This window comes from Typopeltis vanoorti, chromosome 25 (genome assembly GCF_054136105.1).
Source record: "Typopeltis vanoorti isolate ZY-2024b chromosome 25, IOZ_Tvanoo_1.0, whole genome shotgun sequence".
Taxonomy (NCBI): Eukaryota; Metazoa; Arthropoda; class Arachnida; order Uropygi; family Thelyphonidae; genus Typopeltis; species Typopeltis vanoorti.
In genome coordinates this window covers 11,340,823-11,356,503 of record NC_143573.1, presented here as the reverse complement: position 1 = coordinate 11,356,503, position 15,681 = coordinate 11,340,823, and the positions used below count along the sequence as shown (strand labels likewise).

Here is a 15,681-nt window from a genome sequence, read left to right as displayed (position 1 = left end):
TATTTCTTGTGTCAAAACAAATTCTACAACCAAGTGGAAGGAATGGCCATGGGAAGTCCACTTTCACCTGCTCTAGCCAACTTTTATTTAGAACATCTAGAAGACATCCTTTTTTCATCTACGGAGGCTGTTCAATAAGTTATAAAACTATATTTATACAGAAAACAGATTACCTTTAATCGTCATCATTTGCATGGTCTTTTTCGAAGTAACTACCGTGAGACGCGATGCATTTGTCCCAACGTTGCGTCCACTTCTTAAACGCATGTGAAAGTCCGTTTTTTGAGAGTTCTTTCAAAACCGCCTCCGCAGCTTTTATACATGCTTTGTTGCTTTCGAAATGGCGGCCTCTTAGTGGTTTCTTGAGCTGAGGAAACAGCCAGAAATCGCACGGTGCGAGATCAGAACTGTATGGAGGGTGTGGTAGAATATCTATGTTGTTCTTCTGCAAAACCTCCACTACACAACCAGCAACATGTGGCCTTGCATTATCGTGATGCAATAAGCCATTCTTCAGCAATGGACACTTCCTTTTGACGTGCTCTACCATTGTTCGTAAAACATCCGCATAGCATGAGCCGTTTACAGTATTCTCGGGTTCTACAGCGTGTTGGTAAACAATGCCTTCGTAGTCAAAAAACATTATGGTCATAACTTTACCAGCCGATTTTACAGTTTTTGTTTCCTTGGAGGTAGGCGAAGACGGATGCTTCCATTCACTGCTTTGTTGTTTCATTGTAGGGTCATAGTGATACAACCAAGCTTCATCTGCTGTAATAATACGTTTTAAGAAGTTGTCGCCATCTTGTTCCAGTCTTTCTTTCCATTCTGTGCACACATCCACTCGATGCTGCATTTGCTCCGGTGCCAAGAGTTTGGAAATCCATCGGGCGCAAACACCTTTCAGTCCCAAATGTTCAGCCATGATTGAAATATTCAGAAAGAATAGAAATAGAATAGAAATATTAAGGACAACATGCAGCTGGCGTACTCTAATTCTGCAATCCTCCTTGATGATAATCGCTGCTGTGTTGATCATTGTCTCTGTGATGGACGTTCAAGGTCTTCCCTGACGTTCAAGATCTTCCACATTTTGCCTTCCTTTCTCAAAAGTTTTATGCCAGCGAAAAACACTTGCTCTCGACATTGCTTCATCGTGGAAAGCTTCGCGTATCATGTTAAAAGTGCCCGATGCCGATTTTTGCAAACGCACACAAAATTTAATTGCATAACGCTGTTCCAAGGACGCTTCCATTTCGAAGAGTGGTCGCGGCTCGGAGGCGCGCTGAAACAAGCTTGCATTTAGTCAGGTGACACTCTGGCACATCAGCCCGTATACGCCATCTATCAACCTCTTTTGTTAATACAGACAGCAACATTTCTTTATTCCACAGAAATTAATATTGTGATGAGTGGTTTCGCAACAGTAAAATTAGTCTTATTACTTATTGAACAGCCCTCGTATCTACTCTCAACCATCCTTTTGGGTTAGATATATAGACGACATTTTTTCAGTTGGCCTCACAGCAGATATTTCTTACTTTCCTTTTTAGCCAAAATCAAATCTCCACACCCTCGTATTAAGTTTACCATGGAGATTGAAAAAGACAAGTTATCCTTTTTAGATATCCTTCTCATCCACTCACCTTCAGGTATTCTGACAACAACAGTTTACAGAAAACCCACGTTTACTGGGTTTACAATCTCTCCATCCTATCTACTTTATCAAAAAATAGGAATCATAAAATGTTTAATTCGATGAGCTAGAACTAATTGCTCAACTCCCCACGAATTACAGAAAGGACTTTCCACTATCAAACATTACATGAAACTAAATGGCTTCTCCGAAAAGACTACACAACATCTGTTCTATTCCTACAATCCAATCCAAAACAACAAAGAATCAATACGTCAAGTTCCAATTCCATATATTTCCGGGATTTCAGAACCAATTTCAAGAATTCTGAAGAAACATGATTTAACAACCACTTATATCCCTATTAACAAAATATCCACCTATTTCCCATCTTCTAAAGATACACGCTCAACTATGTCTCTGCCTGGTGTATATCAAGTTCTTTGCAACTACAATCTGTCGTACTTTGGACAAACCAGACGTTCTATAGCAAAAAGAATACAAGAGCATCAATCGTATACTCTTCACAACAAATCTGATAAGTCTGGATTGGCGCAGCATGGGATAGAGACAAGCCACAACATTCTCTGGTCCAGGACATGCCTTCTACACAGATGTCAGTATAAATTCGAACGCCTATTTAAAGAGAGTGCTGAGGCCTTACTTCAACGCCCTAACTTGAATTGAAATGATTGCCTATCCCCGTCAAAACTATGGGAATTTATAATCAGGATAATACACTAGGTTTTTTTTTTATTGAAACCTACTAATTCCTACATTACTCTAATGTTATCTTTAATTGAATTTATAAATTAAGATTATTATACCTTTAATTTGTTCATCACTTCTCTCTTTAGTGCTTAGCAATGTAACATCAAGTGGCTCATTCTACTTTTGAATTATCAATTGTTTGTATTCCAAAAGGTGGAATACAAACAAAAGTTAGAATGATTTAAAGTTGATGGATTGCATTTCAATGGGTTTAGTGTTGGACATGTAAAGAAACTATTGTTTGCTGAGAGAACACAGAATCAAGAAGTCAGCATAGCAAAGAATCAGAGAAGACTAGTGAAACAGGTGGTGGGAAGTCAGGAGGAGCATGGGTACAGGGTTGAAATTGTGATCATGGCAGAACAAAGTGATGGGATGTATAAAGGTGAGGATAACAGAGATATGAATAGAAATAGGAGTCAAGATTGGGAAAAGGGGAGGGGTGATCCACAAGAAAAGAAAGATGTCACATAAAAGCTAGAGTAGGGAGTGATGATGTTAGTGGGATGGCTGCAGAGAGATTAGGATTGTTATGTTTGTATATTAATGTAAGGAGTATTAGAAATAAGAAAGCTGAGTTTGTTGTATTGGTTGAGTCACTATGCAGCAAGATAATTGGTGTATCATGTTGTCTGAGGATGAAGTACTGTCGGGAACAGAGAAGAACGACACATAATTTTCTAGAAGACAAAGGGATACTATTACTTATAGCAGAGGAACGCCATCCACTTACATTGAAAATTAAAAATGGTAGCATATGTGAAGACTGAATTTGGTGTGAAGTTGAAACGAACAGAATACTACTGTATATCTAGCAGGATGTTGCTATAGGTCAGGGAATACATTCTAGAGTACTGATTGTGAAATGTTTAGGAAAATCGGTTGCGCATATAAAAAGAAGGTGATCCTAATGGTACATTTTAATTATAGGAATGTGAACTGGAATATGTGAATGTGAAAACTGACACAATCAGTAAGTTGTTGAATTTCTAAGGGATAAGTATCTTAAGACGCATGTGAAGGAAACGGCATGTGTGTTTGGTTGTTAATGGAGTATCAACACTGCTGCCAGGTGAAACTTATCATGAGGGTTTGGTTAAGCAAATAGTGAAACAGGAAACGTTTACTGTCAAGTAGGGATATATGTAGAATTATAAGGCAGTATGCCTATGAGAAGAACCATTGTCAACTAGCATCTATACATTGGGTTGATGAACTGATGTTGTTGAAAAGATGTTGACAATGCATGGGAATTGATAAGGTAATATCTGATGCAAGTAACACATAATTGCATACTAAGAATCAAGCAAATAAGTCGATAAGGAGTGAAGTGGAGGAACAGTGAAATCAAGCAAACAGTGCGGAAAAGAAAAGGTTATAAAGGTGGTACAAGATGGTAAGTAGCGATAAGATGCATGTAGAGTACGAAAGTGCTGGCTAAAAGGTGCCAAGCATGGTTAAGAAAGAAAAGTACAGTATGTGAAGAGATTGGCCAGTCAGGCCAAGGGTCATTCAAGGGAATTCTTCCACTATATGGTAAGCAAGAGAAATATTGATAAATATTACGAGATTTAAAGGTGAAAGAAGCAGAGTTGTATTGAGCGTTGCTTGGGTTAGATATTAATAATGCTGTGGGAATAACTGATATATTGGTATTTTAAGAAATGTGCAAAAGAGTTAGCCATGCTCTTGATTTGGTTATTTAATGAAAGTTTTGCAATGGTAAAGGTTTCCAAGAAGTGGAAGGAAGAAACTAGTCCATAAATATTCTAGGAGAGGCATTTGTGGACAAGGTACTGGAGAGGTTGGGTGGACTAAAGATTATTTTTCTATTTTTATTAATTTTTTTTTAATTTATAGAAAGCCTGTGTAGCTCAGTGGATGTGGCGGCGAGTAAGATGTGGCGTGAACTCTGACCAGAGCAGACGTGTTTTTGTGTGCTCCTTAGTGTTCGAGCGTAAGAGGATTAGTGCTGCTAAGCCTTACCAGTGCGGGCACGCTGCCCTTAACGTACCGTCTGCTTTCATACAGAATGTCGTCGATCGCGGAAAAATCTTCACTTGCTAATACAAGCTCACCTATTAAGGCTACTAGCTTTCAACAACTACCGGAAGGAAATGTTTCATCTGGCAATACCTCTTCAAGTACCAAGGCTACTGGATCTCTGAAGGATACATCCCCAGTCTCTACAGTAACAAATCTACATAACACAATGGAACAGGCATCAGCGACCGTCTTTCAGTCACCTGCTGCCAGTAAACGAAGGATTTCAATTCAGATGTTCTCTCATCGTTGAATCTCCCAGATGAACTAGATTGGAGCAAGGCCTGCATCCTAAAGTGTGATCCTTCTGGCACCCCATATACAGAACTGGATATCATCGAAAGTTTGAAAGGCAAGGTAAGAGGTTCCGATGTATGGCACCTTGGCTCCTTAAAGTTCAGTTATGTTTTCATAATTTCATTTAAACATGTTTCTTTGAAAGAAAAATTTGCTAAATTAAAATCGCTTAATGTTAATAACCATACATGTGAAATTATCCCAATTGTGAGATCTAGAATATTAGATATTTTAGTTCATTGGTTTCCCCCCCAAATATCTAATACATTAGTTGGCATGCACTTTGAATCATTTGGGAAAATAGAATGTATTGAAAATGTATCCAATATAAAAGATAAAGAATGGGCGCATGTATTATCCAACAAAAAAAGATTGACTATTACATTGAATGACGATGCCAGAATAGAAAATATCCCGTACATTATAAAAGTTTCTAAAATGCCAGGCTTAGTAATCATTCCAGGAAGACCTCCTATATGCTTCAGATGCAGGCAGGTAGGTCATCTAAGAAGAGAATGTACAGCATCTAAATGTGAGCGATGCAAGAGAATCGGACACGATATTAAACAATGTCCAGGGCAGACATATGCCTCCATGTTGGCCGCGCGCCCTTCGGGCAGTCAACCGAACACATGCGATGAGCTTGAAAAAGCAGAAGACTTCCAGGAAATAACCTCAAGTATTGCATTTGAGGCAGATAATCGGGTCAATGAGAGCAGTACCCCAGGGCTTAACACCCACGGCCACGCGGAATGTAATGAGAATAACTCTCCGCTAAAGGCAAAGGAAGGGATTATCTGGGCGGGCGAGGAGACTAACAGCCAAAGGTCAGTTTCAAATTCAGAAAAAGTAACAAAACGTGAAACTACAGAGAAAAAAAAAATCACTCCGAATAACACAAATGAAGAATTAAATAATAATTGCCCGGTTGAAGATGAAGAACTTCCAAACAGTGAAATAATTCAAACCATCTCGGTAACACAAATTACAGAAAAAAGTAAAACGGATTTAGAAAACGAAGTAGAGAAATCAGAATGGAATACTAAACAGACTTGATTACTAAATTGCTGAATACTAAATTGATTTTTTTTTGGTGTCGAGGCTAGCTGGTGAACGGACGTGCTATCGGAGAGCTCCTGAGAGATTTGTGTTTTTTGTTGATTTATTGGTGTTTTGGATTCAATTTAATGGACTTAAGTGTTTAATTTTGGTATATTATTGGAGCTTTATTAGCGTGGTTAGTGTACTAAAGTGTTTTATAATATAATCTATGTCGGGAAGTCGCCGCTAGATGAATTCGTAATGTGTAGTGTTCGTGCAAGCTCCAGATAAGTTAAGTATCATTTTCAGTTATCGATACAAATTACTTAATATTGTGTAGTTTTGTTTTGTTTGCCTTGCGTATTTTAGTGCGTCTATTTTTGGTGTGTTATAACGTATAATTTGACAAAACACGTTACAGATAAGTATGGCATCTGTGCGAAGGAAAATGGCGGCCAGTAATGAAGGTTCGCCATCGTTATCAAAGAACGGTAGCATAAAAGAAATGAGTCAGTGTACTAGCTGTGAAATGTACGCTTTGCGGAGTGCGTTCAGAGTGCGGTTAGATGATAATAAAGGATTGAATGTGTGTAGAAAATGTAGGGAGAATGCGGAATTGAAGTGTATTTCGGATCGTGAGTGTGATATTTTTGTCAACCTTCAGAATGAAGGAAATAGGGATATGACAAGAAACGGCAAGGTTGTACATGAAAATTGTGAGAGTGTGAATGTAGAAAGTGTGAATGATAGTATAAATGGTTTCTCAGAGAACAAAAAAGATGAGATAGATGCATTGAGTGAGATCGCGTTGTTGAATAGTGCGATAGAAAGAGCAAAACAGCAGCTAGAGTGCATGAACAAAAGTAGACTGAATGAACCAACCAATAATAAAAGGTATGACAGGAAAAATAGACGTATGAATGTGAACATGAACAAAATGAAGGATAGAGTGCTGTATGGAGACTCGTTAGTACGAGGTGTGTTAGTAGAGGATTTGACAAAATCGTACCAACCTGGTGCGACTATAAAGGACGTAACTGCGTCTATTAGAGAGCAAAAGGAAAGGGTGAAAGAAATGATTGTTGTGGCAGGTACGAATGATTTGAAAGGAGATAAAATGGAAATGATAGAAGACCTGAATGAATTGTTTGAGGTAGCAAAAGAGTGAGAGAGTTAGAATGATTAGTCTTTTGCCACGGTATGACAGTGAAATGTTTAAAAGGAGGGCTATAATTGCGAATGACTTTATGCGTGGGTTATGTATGACGAGTGGTGTGGAATTTGTGGATGTGTGGAGTGAGTTTGATGGGCGAAAGGATCTATATAAGATGGATGGCTTGCATTTGAATGGTTACGGTGTAAGAAGACTTGAGAAAGTAAGAAGACTTGAATGTAGTGGATGTGCAAATTCAGGGAAACTAGATTTGTTAGGGGGGGGGAGTAGAGATACAGTCCTTATGGAGGCAGTTGAATGTAAGAATGAATATAATATGCCAGAGCAAATAAGGACAACAAATCTGAGTGGGATAGTTAATATAAGGCATCAAGGTAGGGTTGGAGCTAATGGGGGTCTTAAATTCATGTACACTAATACTAGGAGTATTAGGAACAAGAAGGAAGAGTTTTTGGCTATGGTTGGCACTTCCAGACCACAGGTTATAGGTATTAGTGAAACATGGCTGACTGTAGATGATATAACTAGTGGGATTGAATGTGATGGGTATAGTGTGTTCAGGAATGACAGAGAGAATAAAATGGGGGGAGGAGTATTGTTGATGATAGCTGATGAGCTCCAGCCAAGGAGAATAGAAGTTGAATTGCAGGATAGAGAAAAGAGCACATTTGAGGCCATTTGGTGTGAGATTGTGGCTAGCAGAACTAAATATACAATTGGGTGCTGCTATAGACCAGGTGATGGAAAAGATGGTGGTGACAGTATGCACAAGCAAATAGAAGAAATGGGTGGAAGGAGGGTGATTATTATGGGAGATTTCAACTATGGTCGCATTGACTGGAGTGAGGAGAGGACACACGGGAGGAAGGAACTGGATTTTATGCGGTTATTAAGGGATAACTATCTGCGACAGCATGTAATGGAAAATACTAGGCGTCAGAGAGTGCTTGACCTAGTAATTACATCTGAGGATTTGGCTGTAACAAATATGACCACATTGCCACCAATCGGTGAGAGTGATCATAGGGTCTTAACTTGGGAGGTGGCTAAAGGTGTAGAATTTTCAATTAAGACAGGGTACATGTGGAATTATCGGGCTGGAAAGTATGACAAGCTTAGGAGTTTGATTGGTTCAGTGCCATGGCATGTACAACTGCAAGGACTAGAAGTTGACAGTGCATGGGAGGTAGTTAAGAAGTGCTTGCATGAAGCAATGGCTGACTGTATACCTAGAGTCCGAATAATAAATCAAGTAGGGGTTAAATGGATGAATAACACCATTAAGCTTGAGTTGCAAAAAAAGAAACAACTATGGAGGGAATTTAAGGAGAAGGGTGACCGGCAGGCACATGAACAGTATAAAGCACAGGCCAGAAGGGTGACGAGTGTGGTAAGAAAAGCAAAAAAGGATTACGAAAGAACATTGGCCATGCAGGCTAAAGAGAATCCTATTACAGTTTTTTAGATATGTAACAAGTAAAAGGAAAAATGTACATGGCAGATTGATTTTAAAGAATGCCGATGGTAGGGAGGTAACTGAATCAGTTGAGATAGTTGAGTTTCTGAGTGAGCACTTTGCAAAAGTGTATCATCCAGGTGGTGACATTGCAGAAACGAATAAACCAGTAGATTATACGGGAATTGTGGTTAATGAAGTGGAGGTGAGTAGTCTATTGCATAACCTCAATGTCAATACATCTGTGGGATTGGATGGTATACCAGCTCGTGTTGTACGAGAAGCAGCTAAAGAATTGTCAGTACCCTTGACCATTTTGTTTAATTTGAGTCTCGGGTCTGGGTTAGTCCCGAGCGGGTGGAAAGAGGGGGAAATAGTTCCACTGCATAAAGGTGGTTCCAAGACTGCTGTTGTAAATTACCGACCGATTAGCATATCAGGAATCATTGTCAAGGTCTTAGAGAAAATAGTCAAGAGGAAAATACAAGATTGGATAGAAGAAAATGGGATACTGTATCGGGGACAGCATGGTTTTGTGAAGGGTAGGTCATGCCTCAGTAACTTGCTCACGTATTATAACACAGTGACGGCTGAACTAGATAAGGGTAATGGGTTTACGGTGATTCTACTGGACCTTGCCAAGGCCTTTGACAGGATTCCACATGGAATTCTAATCAGTAAATTGCAGCATATGGGAATGGACATAGGGTTGGTGAGATGGATAGGAGGGTGGTTGACGGAGAGATATCAGAGAGTGGTTTACTCGGGAGTAGAGTACACAAGACGGCCTGTGACTAGTGGTGTGCCACAAGGATCTGTTCTTGGACCACTGCTGTTTAATTTGTTCATAAATGATATAGGAAATGATCTGAGAGGGACAGTTCATTTGTTTGCGGATGATGCGAAGTTGGGTAGGGCAATAGTGAATGCAGATGACATCAAAATTTTGCAGGATGATTTGGATAGATTGGAGGTCTGGGCTAGGGAGAATGGATGTCAATTTAATGTGGCAAAATGTAAGGTTATGCATTTTGGGGTGTAAAGATTGGCGGCAGTTTACCGCATTGGTGGAACCGTGCTCCAGGAAATTGATGAGGCACGAGATTTAGGAGTGTTGGTAGATAAGGAATTGAAATTTAGGGGACACATTGCAAAAGTGACCAAAACAGCTCATCAAATCACTTGGTTGCTGAAGAATACAAGAAGGTTATTGTTCCTCTGTATCGAGCCTTGATAAGACCCCATCTAGACTACTGTGCTCAGATTTGGTCACCTAGGTTTCTTCTTGATGGGGAGGAGGTGGAGAGGATCCAGAGGCGAGTGACCAAGATGATAGCAGGTCTGTGGAATGAACCGTATGAGAACAGGTTGAGGATTTGTGGGTTGCAAAAATTGGTTGATAGGTGGAGGAGGGGAGATATGATTGAGACATTCAAATTACTGAAGGGTTTCTATAAAATTAATTCAGAAGATATTTTTGAGAACAGGGCTGGTTGTGGGAGGACTAGGGGACATCCATGGAAACTGGGCAAAAGTGTGGTTAGTAAAGGTGTTAGAACTGGGTTCTTTACTTTTAGAGTAGTGAATGAGTGGAATGCGCTCCCTGAATCTGTGGTGGATGCTGTGACAGTGAATGAGTTTAAGGCGAGGTATGATAGATACTGTATGAATGTCAAATAGTTGTGATGAATATGATTTGGGGCCTCCCTCGATGAGTCTAATGACTCCCTGGAGTTGCCCGTAATAAAAGTAATAGTAATAGACCCCAGTAAAGAGAGCAAAAATGAATTTTACGCCTAACATCACCAAAAGCCGGAAATCAAAACCCAAAAAAAAAAAATAGCTAAGTGTAAATATATATATACAGTATATATATATATATATATATATATATATATATATATATATATATATATATATAATGTATATGTATGTGTATGTATGTATATATGTATATCTAATTGTGTAAAAAAAAAAAAAAAAAAAGTAAATAGCAAATTACTCCTTAAGATAAGTCAGTACTAGTCTAGTAATAAATATGTAGATTAAGATATACTACCAGACATATGTATATGTTCTTGTATATACAGACACAAGGACGGTAGAAATATCAATTGTAAGAAATGCAGATAACATAAGTTCATAACATGATAATAACCCAAAATGTTAATAGAATATATTATCCATTTATAGACCTGTAACTAATTCTGCAATTCAGAAAACTTTGTATATAAGAAACTACAGATTTACCTCTTAAGTTAAGCAAACAATATAATGTTAAAGCAAGATGGAATTCTTTTTGTAAAAATAAGAGTGCCTACAAAAAAATTAAATCTGCATGAGATATAGAGATACTACCAAAATATATGCATATATAAATGTAAATAAAAACATAAGCAATGCATGTATTTTAAGAATAAGATGTGCATTTAAATTAAGTTAATAAAATAGTCTTCCAAAATATGTGAACAAAGATATAAAATGAAGATATATGTAAAACGAATTGTACATATGGAAAATGTCAATGCTAACATATATATGTATATATATGTATATGTGTGTGTGTGTGTGTGGGTGGGTGTATATGGATGTACATATGTATACTGTATGTATCCCGTAGCCCGTAGTAATAATAATAATAATAATGTATGTATGTATGTATGTATATGTATATATATATATATATATATATATATATATATATATATATATATATATATATATATATATATATATATATATATATATATATATATATATATATATATATATAAACGAGAATAGACTGATCTGATAATGGAACTTATAAATAGACTGAAATCACGATGTAACATATACCAACAAAAATAACAGCTCAAGCAATTCAATAGGATAATAAGGAAAATAGAAATTGAGCATGTGATGTTGTATCTTATTTAAACAGTGATTGTAAAACAGGTGTCATAAGTATATTGTAACGAGTAAATGAAAATGCCTAATAGAATTAGCAGCCTATGTACAAACTGTAAATAGCTGTATATATATTTATTTTTAAATGTACACAGCTGCTGTTGTTGATACAAATAACCTCAGTAGAAGTAGCCTCAAGAAATGTAAATCAAAATGTCAATTAGAATAAGCATTCTATGTACAAATGTATATATTGTAAATAGTTGTATATATATTTATTTTGATTGTACATAGATGCTTTAGTGTTAATAAAAATATACTCAGTGGATGTGGCGTTTGCACACCATGGCGCTTGACCGCACGAAGGAAGACTTCTTGGTTTCGAATCTAGTCGGCGACTAGAAGAAATTTTTCTAAGCCTTTTTTCGACCGGTTCCGGAGTTAGTCGATTTCTGGCACGGGCAAGCGGTTTTTTTCTCCCGGAAACGCGGATTTTTCGTCCCGTAAACTCAATAAAATCCACCGTAGAACCCACATTATTTCAGACATTAAAAACGAGTGTTAGGATTAGGGACCACGAGATGGCGGCAACTATTGAGCCGTCTCTCTTCACTGCGTGCCACTTAATTTAGTGGTAGCCTTGGGCCAGCTATCTCTGATTGGGTACCAGTGGAGATTGAACTGCCCACTCAATCTCCAAAAGTTAGATAGGTCTAAAAACGGCCCTCGCCTACTCCCTGTATACGAGAATAAAAAGGCGTTAGCTGATTTTTTTTTGATAATTTTTTATATATATTTTAATATTTGTATTTTTTTATTTATTTTTACATGGTCTAGAATCCTCCCTCTAGAGACTAAACATTAAACTATTCCAAGCTACATCATTCCTCTAATAAGTGGGATAGCTGTCTCACCAGGCAATGAAATTCATCTTCCACCTAAAGACAATCATAAATAGCATCCAGCCAGACCAGGTTGATGGATACACGATTCTTTATGATGGTCAGCATGGATTTATGAAGAATATGTCCTTTTTTTTTAAGCAATCCACTTGCATTTTATGTTAAGATGGTAAATGTGTCAGATAAGGAAGATTCATATACAATGATACTCTGAGAATTTGCAAGGCATTTGATAGATTTCCTCATGGCAGGTTATTATACAAGCCATAGAGAATAGGAATGGATAAATAATAGATTGGTTAAATGGATTGGAGATTGACTCTCTGAACAATACCAGCAAATTTTGCATGATGGAGTGGTCTCTCAAAAAAAAAAGTAAAGTAGTAGCCAGTGGTGTGTGCCCCAAGATTCTGTTCTTTGACCCCTATCGCTTAATTTATTTGTTAATGATGCAAAGTTGGGAAGAATTATAAGGTGCACTGTTGATGTTAATTCTCTTCAGGAAGATTTGAATAGACATTTATCCAAGACAAATGAGTGGGGAATGTATTTTTAATAAGTGCAAGGTGTTGCATTTTGGAGTGCAGAGATATAAAGCTATGTACTGTACCAATGTTTCAGGAAATGGATGAGATTCAAGAGCTGAGGATGATGACTGACACTGGAGTAAGTTTAGAGGAATTGCAAGTGCTGCAAAGACTGTACATCGCATTACTGCTATGATAAGGAGCAGGGCTGTGCCATGCGGTTGTGCAGATTGTGCGCCGCACAAGAGTGCTTGAAGATAGGGGCGCCATTTCACCATGGGAAATAATAAAAAATATATATACATTTTCTTATTCTTGAATTATATCGTACTATATAAATTACACAATTACAAATTATAGTTAATGTAATAAAATGAAATTTTAAATCAGTCAAATAATTATTAATTCTTAATAATCTAACAATATTTTTAACTTGATAAAAATCACCAGTTTTATTATAATTTGTTTGAAGTGAAATGTTATCAATATTACCACAGATTTTATTTCACAGAGTAAGCATCGACTCAGCGAAAATTTTATAAATATTCTCAATTGTTTATTATATTTTTAGTGGAAATTGTTAATTTAAGACAGACCGTGAATTCATTCTTTTGCTGTGCTTTGGCCAGCAACGTTGACAGGATGTAGCATAGAGGCAGCGTGCCTCACGGCGCTGCTTAATAAGAGTGCTCGTTCAGCCGTATTACGGCAACAAGATATTTTACAAAAATACAGCGTTTAGTTTACCAAATTAAAAAGGCACCAGTTCCCATTGACAGTTAAATATGTGCTTATTATATTTTATTAATAAAAAAATTATAGTCATATATACTAAAACTAAACATTTTAGAACCCACTTATTAGATATTAAGGAAACAACCCATAAGGTATCATACGATGTGAATTTCATAAACTTTTATAGTCTATATATGTATATATTAAATTATATTATGCATGAATTCTCCTACTCAAATTGCGAGTCTCTATCGCCCCGAATTTCACATTGGAGCGATAACTCGCTCTCTGCAGTAAACAATACGCTATCCCCAACAGCCATTATACTGCAGAAACACGAAAACCAATCAGTTTTATCATGTCACTGGATAAGGCCACAGACATTTGTAGACTGTGTAATATATTTCTCAACAAATAGTGGAATTACGGACAACTGGGAATATAAACACTAACTAATGAATCACATCTTTCCTCCAACAGAAACTTCTGTATAGACTCAAGCAAAACCACATGCTGTCAGTGCAACAATTGGTTTTGTTTGACACTACCTCCCCCGTCATGAACGTGTTAAAACTAAGAAATATATAGTAAATGCATTTCAGATATTATGGAAATTGGTTTAAGAGAATTGGCATTTCAATTCAATTGTCAGCTTGTTTTGTTTTTGTCGCGCAGTCTTTTGTTAATACCACATCAATCACATGCACTTTTTAATAACTGCTGTTTCTCTACTGGCTTACAATCGCGCACATCTTTCACTTCTCGTTAGTAATTTGTCAAGGATTGTTCATTACGTATCTCAAGTCTTAAATTACTGGTAATTTTTGCGTGATATAATGGGAAGAAGATGACTCCATTTGAGTAGATAACTGATTGCACACAAGGAAACCGTTCTCGAGGATAGAAGTGATACAGAATAGAAGCTTCTTGGTAAGTCATACCCATTTTCAGTTTCTTTTTTTTCCTGAAAACTTTAGTTTCCGAAAATCCCCGCATATATCTCGCAGCACGATTTTTAGCTTTAATTTTGGGAAAAAAGTGTGAGTTATAGCCGAGTAAATACGGTAATTTTTTTTTAGCTTTCAAATTCTTAAGTATGGATCATTGGTTAAAGACTGGATTTATAAAATGAACAAAAGAGAGCAATATAGCAGATATAGAAATAAGCAATTTCACTCCTCTCATTGATGACAAAATATTTATATTAAAATAAAAATAAATCTTATTTTTTTGTTTAAATGTACATCGAAATTCAAATAAAACAAACATTTACAATGAAATATATTTTTATTTATTTATTATTATTATTATTTTGATAAGGGTATTTTGAAAAGGTACTTCGTAATAATGAAAATTGAAGAAGGGGTACACGGATATTTAAAGTTTCAGAAACACTGATCTATCCAAATATTTAGTCTGAAACATGTATAGTACGATGTTCGTTTTCTTAAATTCCGCTTCGAATTTGGATAGACGAAATAGCGTCTATCCAAATATGCACTTGCATTTTTTTCAGCGTCATTTCAATTTTGAATGTGAAACATATTGAGTGTATTGTGTATATTCTGTGTTTAAATGACTTTGGACAATTTTTGACTTTGATTTTAATTGTGTACTTATTTTTGGATTTTTGATAGACAAAATTTTAAAGATAATAGTTTATAAATTATAAACATATTAATCAGCCGAGGGACCATAGCTAAAAATCCCGTATATAAGCGGAGTAGACTATCGACGCGTCAGGCTGACGCGGCTCGAATTAAATTAATAAACATAGGTTATTTATGGGTATAAAAGTCTTTAGATGATCTAAGTTTGTTTACACATATTGCAATTGGCCCTTTCTTGATACTTTTTTTTTTTTGTATTTTTGCATCATTTCATTTTGTGCGTTACAGTAACAGTGTTACTGTGCAGCTGCCTTTTGCTTTATGATATATTTATTGTTGTTTAGTAAATTTTTTGTGAATTTGGATTATTATTCACGTAAAGTAAGTACATCTATTATATATTAAAGATACCAAGCAAGTTTATAAGCTAGGTTTTAATCCTTTTTCCCACCCAAGTAAGCAAAAAGACAAGTATGTTAAGTTTGCGCCTTCATGTATTGCAAGACTGAGGCAACTCTCGCAAGTACTTTCTACATCTATTATATTTTTGCTAAGCTTGAAAATCAGTTAAATTGTTTCATTTTAGGTAATTATCTTATT

General features: G+C 36.5%; 1 long non-coding RNA gene across 1 annotated transcript in view; it reads left to right on the top strand.

Annotated features, from left to right (window-relative positions):
• The first annotated feature begins 15,425 nt into the window (after positions 1 to 15,425).
• The window catches only part of LOC150092538 (uncharacterized), a 161,822-nt gene continuing 161,566 nt past the window's right edge, over positions 15,426 to 15,681 (top strand). Inside the window, exon 1 of the long non-coding RNA XR_016550499.1 lies at positions 15,426 to 15,462. This is a non-coding gene — a long non-coding RNA (uncharacterized LOC150092538). The remainder of the gene's footprint in view (positions 15,463 to 15,681) is intronic.